We start from the raw sequence: 15,054 nt of genomic DNA, 5'->3' as shown, positions 1-15,054 counted from the left end.
GGCCCTAGGTGAACTTGAGTTTGGGGCCCTCACTGTAATGCAGTTTTTTGTGTTTACTGATTTATTTATTTATTTATTTTTGGTTGATATATGTCTGTGTTTCCTAATTGTTCTTGAGCCATGCACATCTCTATTTATTTGGATTATAGTGGACTTATTAGTTCAGTAGCCTATTAGATAACCACAAGTCTTTTTATTTTATATATATATATATATATATATATATATATATATATATATATATATATATATATATATCTCGCATCTCGCCCATTTCCTCCGTGTTCCAGTAGCCCATTTTTCATCAAGGTGCCCTGGTTTCCCAGCACCTGATGCAGACCTTGTTTGGCCGGGCGACGTCTGAGCCGGCATGTCATACGTTTCTTTCTCTCTCATCATTGTATGAGGTGGGCAGTAGCACGAAGGGTCTTGCCCAAGGACCCACACTGGTTAGCTCATTGCCCTATGTCCTGGTTCTGGTGCTTTTTACCTTTAGTTCAGTAGAGATGAGCAATTCTAGGACTGAAATAATTCAAATGATTCTAGTGAATGTGTGTGAAGTTTAAAAACACAGTGGAGCTCTTCCTGTATCACCACATGACATCACAATTTAGAACAGAGTTTATTTTGTAATAATTAAACCTTAAAAACCTCTTACAAACTTCACTGCTGCACTTACATAAGCTGTTTTGGTCAGACACGCTAACACAGGCCGAGTGTGGAATATACATTAAAGTGTGAAGAAACGTAAGAACCCAGGGCCCCTCGCTAATCCGCTCTCTTCTGTGGCACGATGCGGGTCACATGATGGAGGAGGGGAGGCGAGGTGGGGGGGGACTCGGTTCAGTGACGCACACGCATGTAAACAGTGCACTTCCATTCTATTTAAGGAGCTGCGTTCGGGGCCCCGCGACGCACCGAGGAAACTATCTGACACATGTATGTAAGGGCCTCCATACGGCGCTATACCGGGCTCCTGCGCTCACAGTTACGTAATGGATCATGGTACGGACATGAAAAGGCAAATAAGGACACGCAAGGAGGAGTTGGCGTGCTATTGGTTATTGCTAAAGGTTGAGGGTTTGATTCCCGGTTGTGTGGGGTGGGGTTTGCGTGTTCTTCCAGGGTCGTAGTGAGATTGATTCCAAGGTTTTATTGTGCCAGTCACACACAAACCATATTAAAGGTGCACTATGTAACTTTTAAGCTGGGGGTCTGTCACCTGCTTGTTTCTATGGAGATGTAATTGCTCTGCCTGGAATGTTCCACAATATGACATTAAACAGCTCTACCTTACATTTATTCAATTAAATGTGGTTTTGTAGGTCAAAAATACAAAGAAAAACATAGACATTCATTCTGACTGTGAGTAGCGTTGCCTCTCCACAGATCCGACCTGTAACTTGGTTACCCGCTTGTGGGTAAAAACGACAAAATATTTTATCGGAAATGTCTTTCGTTGAGACGGTGATGACGTTTTTGGGGCTTACACATTCAAAAATCTGAAACCACCCTCCAGAGTGGAAAAGTTGAATACGCTCCAGCGTAGCGTTTCCGTCTACACTGCCCAAGACACAAAACTCTGGTCAGATCTACTCAGGTCGCGTACACGTTTACGTCACATACATCACCACCTAACGTCACCACCTAGCTGCCTGGTATGCATACCCAATCAAGTTCCGTATGCACGCAGATTTTCTCCCGAAAATGCTCGTCTAAATAAAGAAAAAGTGAAGACGTGATGCCACTTTTGCGTCTTCTGTTCAGACCGTCATTATATAAACGTGGCCGTAGTCTCCATGATGATAGAAGGTTTAATGCCACACTGTGAAACCTACTAAACAAATCAATAACATCTTTATGGAGAAAAGCATATGACCGACCTTCCACTAGAAAAGTTATACAATGCACCTTTAAAACTGATAATTTTTACTTTTCTTCACTACATTTGAGAGCAGGTAGCTGTACTTTTTACAACATTACATTTTTGAACTGGACTAAAAATTAAAAAGTTCTTTTCAAATGATTTTGACATGTTTGTGCTACAATCCTGACTACATTTTTAAATTTGAGCAAACAAAAATACAGATACAATTCATTGAAAAAAATCAGAAATTTTTTAGTTGATTGATCCTCCAGCAAAGGTAGTCCTCACTCAGACTTGAAGGATGGGTCAAATGCAGAGGGCAAAAAGCATGCTAACACACACTTCCTGATTATCGGGCAGTAAAAAGCTGTATAATTAGATGAAGCGGGCTGGGCTTCATTACATTTTCGACCAGGACTGAAAAGTAAAAAGTACTTTTCAAATGATTTTAGAGGTTATTTTAACATGTTTGTGTTGTAATCCTCCACACTGTGAAATATTCCAGACAAAGCGATAACATCTCTGTGAGGAAAAGCATTTGACGGACCCTCCACCAGAAAAGTTACTCAATTAGTGTGGCCAGACATCCCAATTAACCCGAGACAGTCCCAGTTTTGAGCCGTGACCCGTGTCCCAGCAGATTTATCCAAAACCAGTGATTTGTCCCAGTTTTACAGAAGAAATGTTCCAGGTGTCCCTATTTTTGACCAATTTGATCCCTGCTAACAGTAAAGAGAGGTGTAAATTGTCATTTGTCAAAGGTAAAATACAGAAAAGCTGCTTAAAAATTATGAAAACACAAAGAAACTACCGTATTTTTTGAACTATAAGTCACTCCAGAGTATAAGTCGCACAGCCAAAGAATGCGTAATGAAGAAGAAAAAAAAACATATATAAGTTGCACTTTTTGGGGGAAATTTATTTTATAAAATCAGAGACCAGGAGCCAACATTTCATCGTGAAAGTCAAGTTCTAGTAATAACAATAGAACAGAGAACAACAGACTGTTAACGTCACATATGAACAGTTCTTCAGATAAACTATAACATAAACAACAGAACAGAACAAGTTTACCAAACTCTCCATCTCACTCCAAATCACTAAATCCATTCAATTCTTCATCCTCTGTGTCACTTCTGAGCAACTCTGCGACCTCTGGAGATAAACGGAGCACCGCTTCCTCTTCTGTGTAGCTGTCGTCAGACTCAGCATCAGTTCCAGTTAGAATTATTCTGGCCTTTCTGAATCCCGACAGGATGGTTTTGGTGTCACTGAAGTCCAGGCTTTGTCGATCCATCCAGTGACTTCCAGGAAAGTCAAATGGTGCATCCTCCCGGTGTCACAAGTTTCTCTCTCACTTCAAATTTTCTTTCTGCTGCTCGATTACTGTTTTCGGCTGAATATTTAGTTACTTGCGGCTTGTAATCTGCACAATATGATTTTCTTTTTGGGGGCATTTGTGTTCAGTCTCAGTTGTCTTTATAAGTTTGTTTAAATTTTCAGTGGTACAGAAGTAATGGTGCGATCGACTGACGTGATACAGACAGGACAGAGGCTCTTTCTGCAGGAGACATGCGCAGTAGAGCCAAGTGACGGTGGTACAGGAGGAGCAGGAGCAGCAGATACTGACACACAAGACTAGAACCTCTCGTGACTGTCAATGTGAAAATTTTAATATATAAGTCACACCAGAGTATAAGTCGCAGGAAACACCCAAACCATGAGGAAAAAGTGCAACTTATAGTGCCAAAAAGACGGCATACTGACTCACACGTTAGTCATGAATGGTCTCTGCGTAACAATTTCCTTTAATTACGCACTCATTTCGCAATTTTATTACCAACCACCAAAAAACCGGGGATATCCCAGGTTTTATATTTTGAAAATCTGGTCACCCTAAACACAATGCACCGTTAAATGAGAAAAAGTATTGGTGCAGGGCCTTTAAATCTTTGTCTCTAAGTAGTCTTTATATTGTTCAAAATAGTTTAGACCATTGTGGCACTCGCTAAACGCAGTCTTTTTTTAGTCGAGTGTGAGAATGATGGATCTGCCCCATAAGTAGCAGTTGGGGCTCACCACTGTTCTAAAGTTACTCAGCATGTTATTAGAATCTAAACTGTATAAAAACCAAGTGCCCAATTCAACGAAAACCAGCTGAGAAATATCTCTTTATACTTCATCGCTGGCATCGTTGAAATGTTTGTAAAGATGAAATGACGCTTTTATGGGGTTAGCAGCTTCAAAACAGACTGATCCTAGAGCAATATGATATGATTTTTTTTTGTGATTGTCACGTTGGCCCATCGATATAGGACAGTAGATCTCACGTTTAGCCTCTTGGTGTGTGTTAAAACCGCCGCCATCTTAGTACGGCGAGCGAAGATGCCGGACTTTTGAGCCAAATACAAGCGTGTGAATGAGTGGAATAAGAAAACGAAAGAGTGAAAGAGATCTGTGATACTTAATGTTAAATCCAGACTGCCTGAACCAGGACTAAACCAGGACTAAAACTGGATTGAACCCAAGACTGAACCGGGACTCAACCAGGATTAAAACAGAGCTGAACCAGGACTGAACCAGGACTGAATCAGGACTGAACCAGAACTGAGCCAGGACTAAACCAGGACTGAACCCATTACTGAACCCAGGACTGAACCAGGGCTGAACCAGGGCTGAATCTGAACTAAAACTGGACTAAACCCAGGACTAAGCCAGGACTAAGCCAGGATTGAACCAAAGCTGAACCAGGACTAAACCAGGACTGAACAAGGACTGAACCAGGACTGAATCCCGCACTAAACCAGGACTGAACCTAGGGCTGAACCAGGACTGAGCCAGGACTAAACCAGGACTGAACCCATTACTGAACCCAGGACTGAACCAGGGCTGATCCAAAGCTGAACCAGGACTAAACCAGGACTGAACAAGGACTGAACCAGGACTGAACCCAGGACTGAACCCAGGCCTGAACTATAGCTTAAGTAGAACTGAACCAGGACTGAAACAGGACTGAACCAGAACTGAACCAGAACTGAACCAGGACTAAACCAGGACTGAATCAGGACTAAACCAGTACTAAACCAGGACTGAACCCAGTGCTGAACCAGAGCTGAACCAGGTCTGAACCAGGACTGAACCAGGACTAAATCAGGACTGAACCAGGACTGAACCAGGACTAAATCAGGACTGAAGCAGGGCTGAACCAGGACTAAACCAGGACTGAACCAGGACTGAACCAGGACTGAACCCAGGACTGAAGTAGGACTAAACCAGGATTAAACCAGAACTGAACCCAGGACTAAAACAGGACTAAAACAGGACTAAATCAGGACTGAACCAGGACTGAGCCAGGACTAAACCAGGACTGAACCCATTACTGAACCCAGGACTGAACCAGGGTTGAACCAGGGCTGAATCTGAAATAAAACTGGACTAAACCCAGGACTAAGCCAGGACTAAGCCAGGATTGAACCAAAGCTGAACCAGGACTAAACCAGGACTGAACAAGGACTGAACCAGGACTGAACCCGGACTAAACCTGGGCTGAACCAGGACTGAACCCATTACTGAACCCAGGACTGAAACAGGGCTGAATCTGAAATAAAACTGGACTAAACCCAGGACTAAGCCAGGACTAAGCCAGGACTGAACCAGGACTGAACCAGAACTGAACCAGAACTGAACCAGGACTAAACCAGGACTAAACCAGCACTAAACCAGGACTGAACCCAGTGCTGAACCAGAGCTGAACCAGGTCTGAACCAGGACTGAACCAGGACTAAATCAGGACTGAACCAGGACTGAACCAGGACTGAACCAGGGACTAAAACGGGACTAAACCAGGACTGAACCAGGACTAAATCAGGACTGAACCAGGACTGAACCCAGGACTGAAGCAGGACTGAACCACAACTGAACCAGGATTAAACCAGAACTGAACCCAGGACTAAAACAGGACTAAACCACGACTGAACAAGGACTGAACCAGAGCTAAAGCAGGACTCAACCAGGACTGAATGGGGGACGGGTAAGTGATATTATTTGGTCTGTTGGAAACCCTGAGCTTGCCTTGTCCCAGATTGATGTTGATTAATTTAAAGCAGAGTTACTCCAGTACCAAGATGGCGGCTTTGTTGACGCATTCTTTCTCTGTCTATTGGGACAAATGCATCAACAAAACCGCCATCTTGGTACTGGATAACGCTGCTTTAAAATTAATGATCATAAATCGGGACAAGACATTAAATTCTATCATTTAATGCCACACTGCGGAACATAAACAAAGTAATAACAAGACTGAAGTCATATTTGCTGCTCATGTCCAACCAGGAAGTGAAGATTATAAACTTTGAACAGAGAATTTTGAGCTTTGGAGATTAAAAAAAAATGAAAATAAAGGATTAAACACAACTCCAGGTCTGTTTTTGAGGAGGTAACAACATTATAACATGACTTAAACCTCACAAGAATCCATTTTGTGTAACATGGGAAGTAAATTAAAGTTTCTCCACGGTTAAAAGCCTGAAGAGAATTAGCATAACCGTTTGCTAGAATAAATTGTCATGTTTGAATGCGGCCTGGACTCATTTAAAGTTTTCCCGCTGTGGTCCAAGTCACCCACATCAAAACTGTCTTTGAAAACTTCCCACAACAGTCGGTTTCCGTGCTCGCTATTAGAACGTGATTAGTCTACTACGCCCCCCAGTGTCCAGCGGGGGTCACGGCACATCAGAGAGACAACACAGCCTAATACACACAGCCTAATGCACACAGCCTAATACACACAGCCCAGTACAGTGAGGCTATGGAGGTAGTTATGTGGATATATACTACTGTAGTAATGTATCCACGAGGAAAAGCCGTTTTTAATGAGCGGAGAACAAAATGGCTCTGCTGCTGCAAAAAAATAAAAAATAAATAAAAATAAAATAAATAAATACTAATAATAAATATAATAATAAAATGAAAAATATATATAAATAAAATAAAAATATAAATAATAATAAATATATAATAAAAATCAAAATAAATGCATAAATAAAAATCAAATTAAGTGTATTATTAGGCTAATTTAAACTGATCAAGAAAATCTATTTAAATAAATACATAAATAAAAAATACAAATACAAATAATAATATGTAATAAATACATCATGAAAATACAAATAAAATAAATAAATAAATATTACTGAATTAATTGTATTATTAGGCTGATTTACATTGATCGAGAATATAAATTTAAATAAGTAAATACATAATAAATATACTAATAAAATAAATACATAGATAAAAATAAAATAAATGGTAAATATTAAAAAATAAACTAATAAATTATAAATACATAATAAAATAAAATAAAAAATAATAAATTAATAAATAATAAATATATAAAATACATAATAAAAAAATACAAATAAAATAAAATGTATAAAATGTAATGTATATAATGTATATTAGGCTGATTTAAATGTATTGAGAATATAATTTAAATAAATAAATAAATACATAATAAAACATACTAATAAAATAAATACATAAAATAAAATATTAGGCTGGTTTAAAATGATTGAGAATATCATTATACAGCAGCATTAAAACACGACTTAAAGCTCACAAGAGTCCGTTTTGGGTAGTATAAGACCATTTAAGATGTTTTAAAATGGTCGAAAGTTTAAACTTATCCCGACTTGTTCTTAGTAAAATGGACAGACTGTGTTGTATTGTGTTGTTTTACATGTTTCCTCATTCCCTTGTAACAGTGTGGCCTTGTATTAGATCCTGAATCCTGACTGTGAGCCTGGACTGGGATTAGAACATTTTGTCCCGAGCACAGTTCCTCTACCCCTCCCTCTCTTCCCTCTCTCCCTCCCTCACTTCTCTATCGCTCCCTCCCCCTTCTCTCTCTCCCTCTCTTCTCTAGCTCTCTCTCCTCTGTCTTTCCCTTCTTTCTCTTTCTGTTCTGTCTCTCCCTCTCTTCTCTCTCTTTCCCTCTCTTCTATTTCTATCTCCCTGTCATCACTCTCCCCCTCTCTTCTCTCTCTCTTCTCTCTCAATTTTCCTCTCTTCTCTCTCTCTTCTATTTCTCTCTCCCTCTCTTCTTTCTCCCCCTTTTCCTCTTTCCCTCTCACCCTCTCTTCTTTATCCCTCCCTCCCTCTCTCCTCTCTTTCTTTCTCTTCTACCTCCCTCTCACTCCCTTTCTTCTCTATCTCTCTCTCTCCCTCTCTTCTTTCCCTCTCTTCTATCTCTCTCTCTCTCTCTCTCTCTCTCTCTCTCTCTCGCTTCATCTCATTTCTCCCTCTCTCTCCCCCTCTCTTCTTTATCTATCTCTCTTTCCCTCCCTCTCTTCTCTCTCTATTTCTCTCCTTCTCTTCCCTGTCTCTCTCCCTCTTTCCCTCTCTTCTCTATCTTTCTTTCCCTCTCTCTCCCTTTCTTTTCTCTCTATTTCTCTCCATACCTTCTCTCTCTCCCTCTCTCCTCTCCTTCCCTCTTTTCTCTCTCAGTTTCCCTCTCTTTTCTCTCTCTCTCCCTTTCTACTCTCTCTCCCTCATTCCCTCTCTCTATTTATTTCCCTCTCTTCCTCCTTCCCTCTCTTCTTTCTCTCTCTCTCTCTCTCTCACTCCATCTCCTCTCTATCTCTCCCTCCCTCCCTTCTCTATCTTTCTTTCTATCCCTTTGTTTTCTCTCTATTTCTCTCCCTCCCTATCCCCACTCTTCTCTATCTATCTCTCTCTCCTCTCCTTCTCTCTTTTCTCTCTCAGTATCCCTCTCTTCTCTCCTTCTCTCTCTCATTCCCTCTCTCTATTTATTTCCCTCTCTTCCTCTTTCACTCTCCCCCTCTCTTCTTTCTTTCTCTTCTATCTCTCTCGCTCCATCTCCTCTCTATTCCCCCTCTCTTCTCTCTCTATCTCTGTTTCCCTCCTTCTCTTCTCTGTCTATTTCTCTCCTTCTCTTCTCTTTCTCTCTCTCCTCTCCCTCCCTCTCTTCTCTATCTCTCTTTCCCTCCTCTCTCTCCCTTTCTTTTCTCTCTATTTGTCTCCCTCCCTATCCCCACTCTTCTCTATCTCTCTCTCTCCCTCTCTTCTCTCTTTTCTCTCTCAGTATCCCTCTCTCCTCTCTCTCGTCTCTCTCCCTCTCTACTCTCTCTCTCATTCCCTCTCTCCCGCTCTCTATTTATTTCCCTCTCTTCCTCTTTCACTCTCCCCCATCTCCTCTCTATTCCCCCCTCTCTCCCCTTCTCTTCTCTCTCTACCTCTCTCCTTCTCTTCTCTCTCTTCTCTCCTTCTCTTCTGTTTCTCTCTCTCTCCCTCTTTCCTCTCCCTCCCTCTCTTCTCTCGCTCTACTCTCACTCTTTCCCTCTCTTCCTGTCTTCTATTTCTCTCTCCCTCTTTCCCTCTCTCCTTCTCGTCTTTCTCTCTCTTCCCCCCCCTCTCTCTTTCCCTCTCTTTTCTCTCAGTTTCTCTCTCTGTCTCCCTCCCTACTCTCTCTCTTTCCCTTCCTTCTCTCTCTATTTCTCCCTCTCTCCTTCTGTTCTTTCCCTCTCTCACTCCCTCTCTTCTCTTTCACTCCCTCCCTCCTCTCTCTCTCTATCTCTCTCAGAATATCCTTTCATTCCGTTCATCTCTCTTTCATAATCATAAGCAGCGAGTTCAAAACAATATTTATCTTTTCAGGGACTTTTAACGATCGTTTTGTTTTGTTTGTAAATCAAAATCAAAACTGAAATAATAATTACTTTTACTTGAGTAACTTTTTGAGTAAATTGGACTTTTAAGAGTCGTTTTATCACTTGAGTTCTTCTCTCGAACTGAAAACAAACGTGCGAATGAAACAAAACTCAGCTCCAAGTTTATTTTTGGGTCAATTTCACGTAACATAAACCTTTTGTTATTTATCTATGGCACCATCTCCGGCAGCAGAACCGTCAACCTCCTCAGCCACTCTTGAAAAAGTACAGAAACGTGAACCGCAGCGGGCCGTATCTGTTCCATCTATAGATCCAACATGGGGGAGGCTGTGTCCCAGTTTCCCCTCATGCTGGAAGAGTTTATTTTTAGCAGCAGGAAAGGTAGAGGGAGAAAGAAAGAATCCCCCGGGGTCAACAAGCAACGCTACCTCTGAGAAAATGCAGCCTCGTCCTTGTCTCGTATGTCCTCGCTGGATGTGTCCTACCCACGTCCCATATTTAGAGATGTTTCAAGGTCCAACATGAAACAAAATGGACTCTTGTTAGTTTGAAGTTGGCGTATTGTTCAGCCTACAAATCGCTCCGGAGTATAAGTTGCACCAGCCAAAAAATGTGTAACGAAGAAGAAAACAACATATATAAGTCGCACTTTTTGGGGGAAATTTATTTTATAAAATCAGAGACCACGAACTGACATTTCATCTTAAAAGGCAAGTTATAAGAATAGAAGAGAGAACAACAGACTGTTAACGTCACATATGAACAGTTCTTCAGATAAACTATAACATAAACAACAGAACAGAACAAGTTTAACAAACTCTCCATCTCACTCCAAATCACTAAATCCATTCAATTCTTCATCCTCGGTGTCACTTCTGAGCAACTCCACGACCTCCGGAGGTAAACAGAGCGCCGCTTCCTCTTCTGTGTAGCTGTCGTCAGACTCAGCATCAGTTCCAGTTAGAATTATTCGGGCCTTTCTGAATCCCGACAGGATGGTTTCGGTTGTCGCTGAAGTCCAGGATTTGTCGATTCATCCAGCGACTTCCAGGAAAGTTTCATGGTGCATCCTCCCGGTGTCACAAGTTTCTCGCTCACTCCAAACCTTCTTTCTGCTGCTCGATTACCGTTTTCAGCTGCAGATTTCCCTACTTGCAGCTTGTAATCTGCAAAGTATGACTTTCTTTTTGGAGGCATTTGTGTTCAGTCTTCTCAGTGTCTTTATAAGTTTGTTTAAATTGGTGCAGAAGTAATGGTGCGATCGACTGACATGATACAGACAGGACAGAGGCTCTTTCTGCAGGAGACATGCGCAGTAGAGCCAAGTGACAGTGGTACAGGAGGAACAGGAGCAGCAGATACTGACACACAAGACTAGAACCTCTCGTGGCTGTCACAGTGAAAATTTGAAGTCGCACCAGAGTATAAGTCACAGTACCACCCAAACCATGAAAAAAAATGTGACTTACAGTCCGAAAAATATGGTATGTTTATAATGTTGTTACCTTCTCAAAAACACACCTGGAGTGCATCATTACATAGAAATAGAAAGTTAAAACCAAATTTCGGAATAGTCTCCATGGTGATAGAAGATTTATGTTATATTGTGGAATATTCTAGCAAAAGGAACAACATTCCCTCCTCCTGACAAAGTAAGAGTCACAGTAAGGACGCATGTTCTAAAACACAAAAACACAAACAAAATGAGGAAAACATTACATTTATTTAAGTCTTTTATTTGTTTTGGCTAAAACATCACACGCTGTGGCTTTAATCCATACGTATCCATGCATTTGTTTCAATCAAATTTAGTTTTCACACACTTCCTGTATTGGTAGAGTGAAGTTGGTAGATTTAAATACATACATTTACACAAATACATCTACTTTAGTGTGTATGTATAGAAGTGTACTTTGTGTTTAGTTTTCACACGCCAACATTTTTAGTCCTACTTGAGTAATATATTGTACAGTGTAAGAGTACGCTCTCTTACTTGAGTAAAAGTTGTGCTTCCTCTTCCCTCTGTGAGTGAGTCTAAAGTGACAAAAGCTGTATTATGAAATGATTTGACCATTTGTATTTCTTGTATTTGTCTCTTGCTTCCTTTGAAAATACCAGATTTTGTGCATTATTTTGCGTTTTGTCCTTCAATTTATATTAATTATAATCATAATTACATCCAGACAATTACTTTTACTCTTTCCTCTTGAGTAGTAGTTACCCCAAATATGTTTTACTCCAGACCACTATTGTACTTCTTTTGTAGTTTTTTGTACAGTTTTTGTCTCCTTGACTCACCTCTCAGTGTGTTATATTTTGTAATATGATTTTTTGTCTGTGAAATCAGAGCCTTTCACAGAAATATATTCTCAATAACAGTGACATTAGAAGAACGGGGACCAAATGTAATGGTGATGTGCTGCCATCTTGTGGACAAACAGTGAAACTGCAGCATTGTACTTGTCAGAGGTGGGGACTTGCAAGTCCTGACATGGGCTCAAGTCAGACTTGAGTCACATTGAGTGCGTATACATGCACATCAATAACAATCAATCAATATTCGGGTTACTACATGCGCACTGAGAAACCGGGACACTCATATCCGCGTATACATGATCAAATGGAGTATCCCGGTTTCTTGACATAATCTTACAAATGCGCAGGCGCAAAAATTAACTTAAATCAATTTCATAAACCAGGAAAAATACAAACCGTGAGCTCCTTTAGCATAAGAAGCTAAGGAGCTACGAGATCTCCCACAATCCACTGTGCAGATTCTTCATTAAAATCTTCTGCATAAATAAACTCAACTTTACAACATATAAACCATAAACACTATAGACACATCAGCCCGTTTGATCATATAATTCAGCTGTGATCACATTTGTTTACGTTTTACAGAAACGAAACTTAAGACCGTAGGCTAATTAGCATAAACTGTTAGCGGCGATAAAAACAACTCGCTCCTTGCGCCGCTGATGCGATCAGTTTCTTTTGGACTAAATGACACGACTCTGTGGATTATGTGTGTTATTTCTGTGACAGAAGAGGCGCTAATGATGGTGAGTGTGTTTCGTGTGTATAGAGTATAGGAGATAGTTCATGTTTTAGCGTTTTCAGCGATCACACGAGTGCAGATTGTACGTGTGCAGGTTTAGCGCAGCTCTTTATTTTACAGTCATTTCACTCGTTTGGTCACTTTATTTATGTTGGTCAATTTATTTATGTCACTACTGTTGTGGTGAAAGGCTGGAAAGTGTCTTTTGGACGCATGCGCACTCAACTTTATGTTGCAGTAACCGGGATACTGCGTATACATGTCCACAAGTATCCCGGTTACTATCGGAATAAACCAGCTACAGTAACCCGGTTTCTAATAACCAGGATACTGCCATAACCGGGTTACTGAAACCGGGTTACTGCGTTTACATGCACCATCAAGAAACCGGGATACTCAAAAAACCCGATCATAACCGGGTTACTGATGTGCATGTATACGCACTCAATGTTTAGGACTTGAGACATGACTTGATAAAATGGACTGAGACTTGTGACTTGACTTGGACTTGAAGGTCAATGACTTGAGACTTGAATCGAACTTGAGGCCTGTGACTTGAGAAGCACTTTTAAATCTGAATTATTTCTATTCTGACCATAATGATTCACACTAAGATCTTGTCAAGACATTTAAAAGGAAAAAAATAACTAAATTAAATTCTACTACTCTTATATACTTTATATAAATATTCATATATAAATACACCATGACTTTTTAAAGTACAATTTAGTTTAAAAGTCATATAAATTGCAAAAATCTAAGCTATATTTGGTTCAAAGACTTAAAATGACTTGAAGTTCAAAGCAGACAACTTGGACTTGACTTGGACTTATGGGCCAGTGACTCGAGACTCGACTTGGCACTTGACTCAAAGACTTGAGACTTACTTGAGATCTGCAAAACAAAGACTTGGTCCCACCTCTGCTGCTTTATATTGATAGTTTTAACAATAATGTTCTAAAATATGACTCTTTATTTTTATTGTTGTGCATCAAATCTTCTGTAGACCTGGTTTAGACCTTGTTCAGACATAAGTGCAGCACAAGTGCAGGACTTATGTCTGAACAAGTCTAGTGTATTCCGATTCCTGACCTAGTTGTTGGAGAGAAATGAAATTGAGGGAAGGCACTAGGTGGCGCCAGTCTGGCTAACCACCCTCACAGTAAAGCACAAAAATATATGTTTCTCGGTGTATTTTTGAACAAGAAGAAGACCTGCTTAGATGACATGATACTATATGGATATTTAAAGCCATAGTGCAAAATATTTTAGGCAAAGCAAAAACATCTCCGTGCACACAAGCAGGTATCGGACCCAGAAAAGCTACACAATGACTTTTAAAAGTACACTTCTCAGTAGTTTTTTTGCAGCACATTTTTGGCAAAGCCTCTCCCCTCTCCTGGTCAATGAGTCCACAGTGTCTGGGGACTATTATGGTCTGTCTGGTGCGCCGGGTCCCTGGCTGGTGGTCCGGGCGGGGCTGAACTTGATAGTGAAAGTCGGAGGAGGCGTGCGGCGAAGAGCGGGGGCATCCAGGGGCCAGTCTGGAGCCGCCGGGGCAGTTCGTCACTTTAAAAACCCACGTCAACAGGTTTAATGAAAGAGGGGGAGAGGGGAGGAGGGAGGAAGAGGAGGAGGAGGAGGAGGGGGGGCAGAGGTCAGGGCGGTGCTGCTGGGTCGGATGGTGGGACGGTCCCGAGGAGGAAGGGAGTGGGTGGGAGGGGGCGGGTTGGGGGGGTCGGGGTTAGTTAGATCCTTATGTGCGGTTTCCTGTTCGTCCAGCTGTACGCTCTTAAAGGGGCACTGTGTCACTTTTCGGCTCGTTCCCATGGAGATGTTATTGCTTCGCCTGTAGAATGTTTCACCCAGACTGTATAAAGTAATAGTTTAAAGTGAACGTCACCCACAACATTAAGCTCCAGTCAAATGAAGCTCATTGAGGCTGCAGGTATAGGAGCGAATCCATATTTGGAATTCCGACCGCGAGTATCATAGCAACCAAAGAGGCTCAAGGATGGTGAAGGTTCCCGCACCGCTGATTTTGCAGAGAGTGGGCTCTGTCAACACTGTCAATCAAACCTGTTGCTAACGAAAGGAAAAGAAGGAGCCTGATTGGTCTGTTTTTAATGTTCTTGATCTTGAATGTTCTTTTCTAAATAGAAAGTGAATTGGACCCAGAGTCGATGGAGCCCTCATGCCCACTTCCTATTTGTCACACGGCGGTTAGCAGGTTCGCTATGTCCATTTATATCATGGATCTATAATAAAAACTGGATAAGACACTCCCCTCTGTCCCAGCTTGTGACCGACTAGTGGCCGCTCCAGGTACTGCAGCTCCCAGGAGCTTGGACCCAGAAAGAAATTCCCCCATTGAGGCATTTTTCTGGGAATTCAAACTGCCTGTGTTTGACTGACAGGGCATCCAAAACCTTCACAAAGGT

Source organism: Boleophthalmus pectinirostris, unplaced genomic scaffold (genome assembly GCF_026225935.1).
Source record: "Boleophthalmus pectinirostris isolate CB_2022bp ecotype Guang Dong unplaced genomic scaffold, ASM2622593v1 HiC_scaffold_17, whole genome shotgun sequence".
Lineage (NCBI taxonomy): Eukaryota > Metazoa > Chordata > Actinopteri > Gobiiformes > Gobiidae > Boleophthalmus > Boleophthalmus pectinirostris.
The sequence above is the reverse complement of the archived record's forward strand: the minus strand, read 5'-3'. Positions refer to the sequence as shown.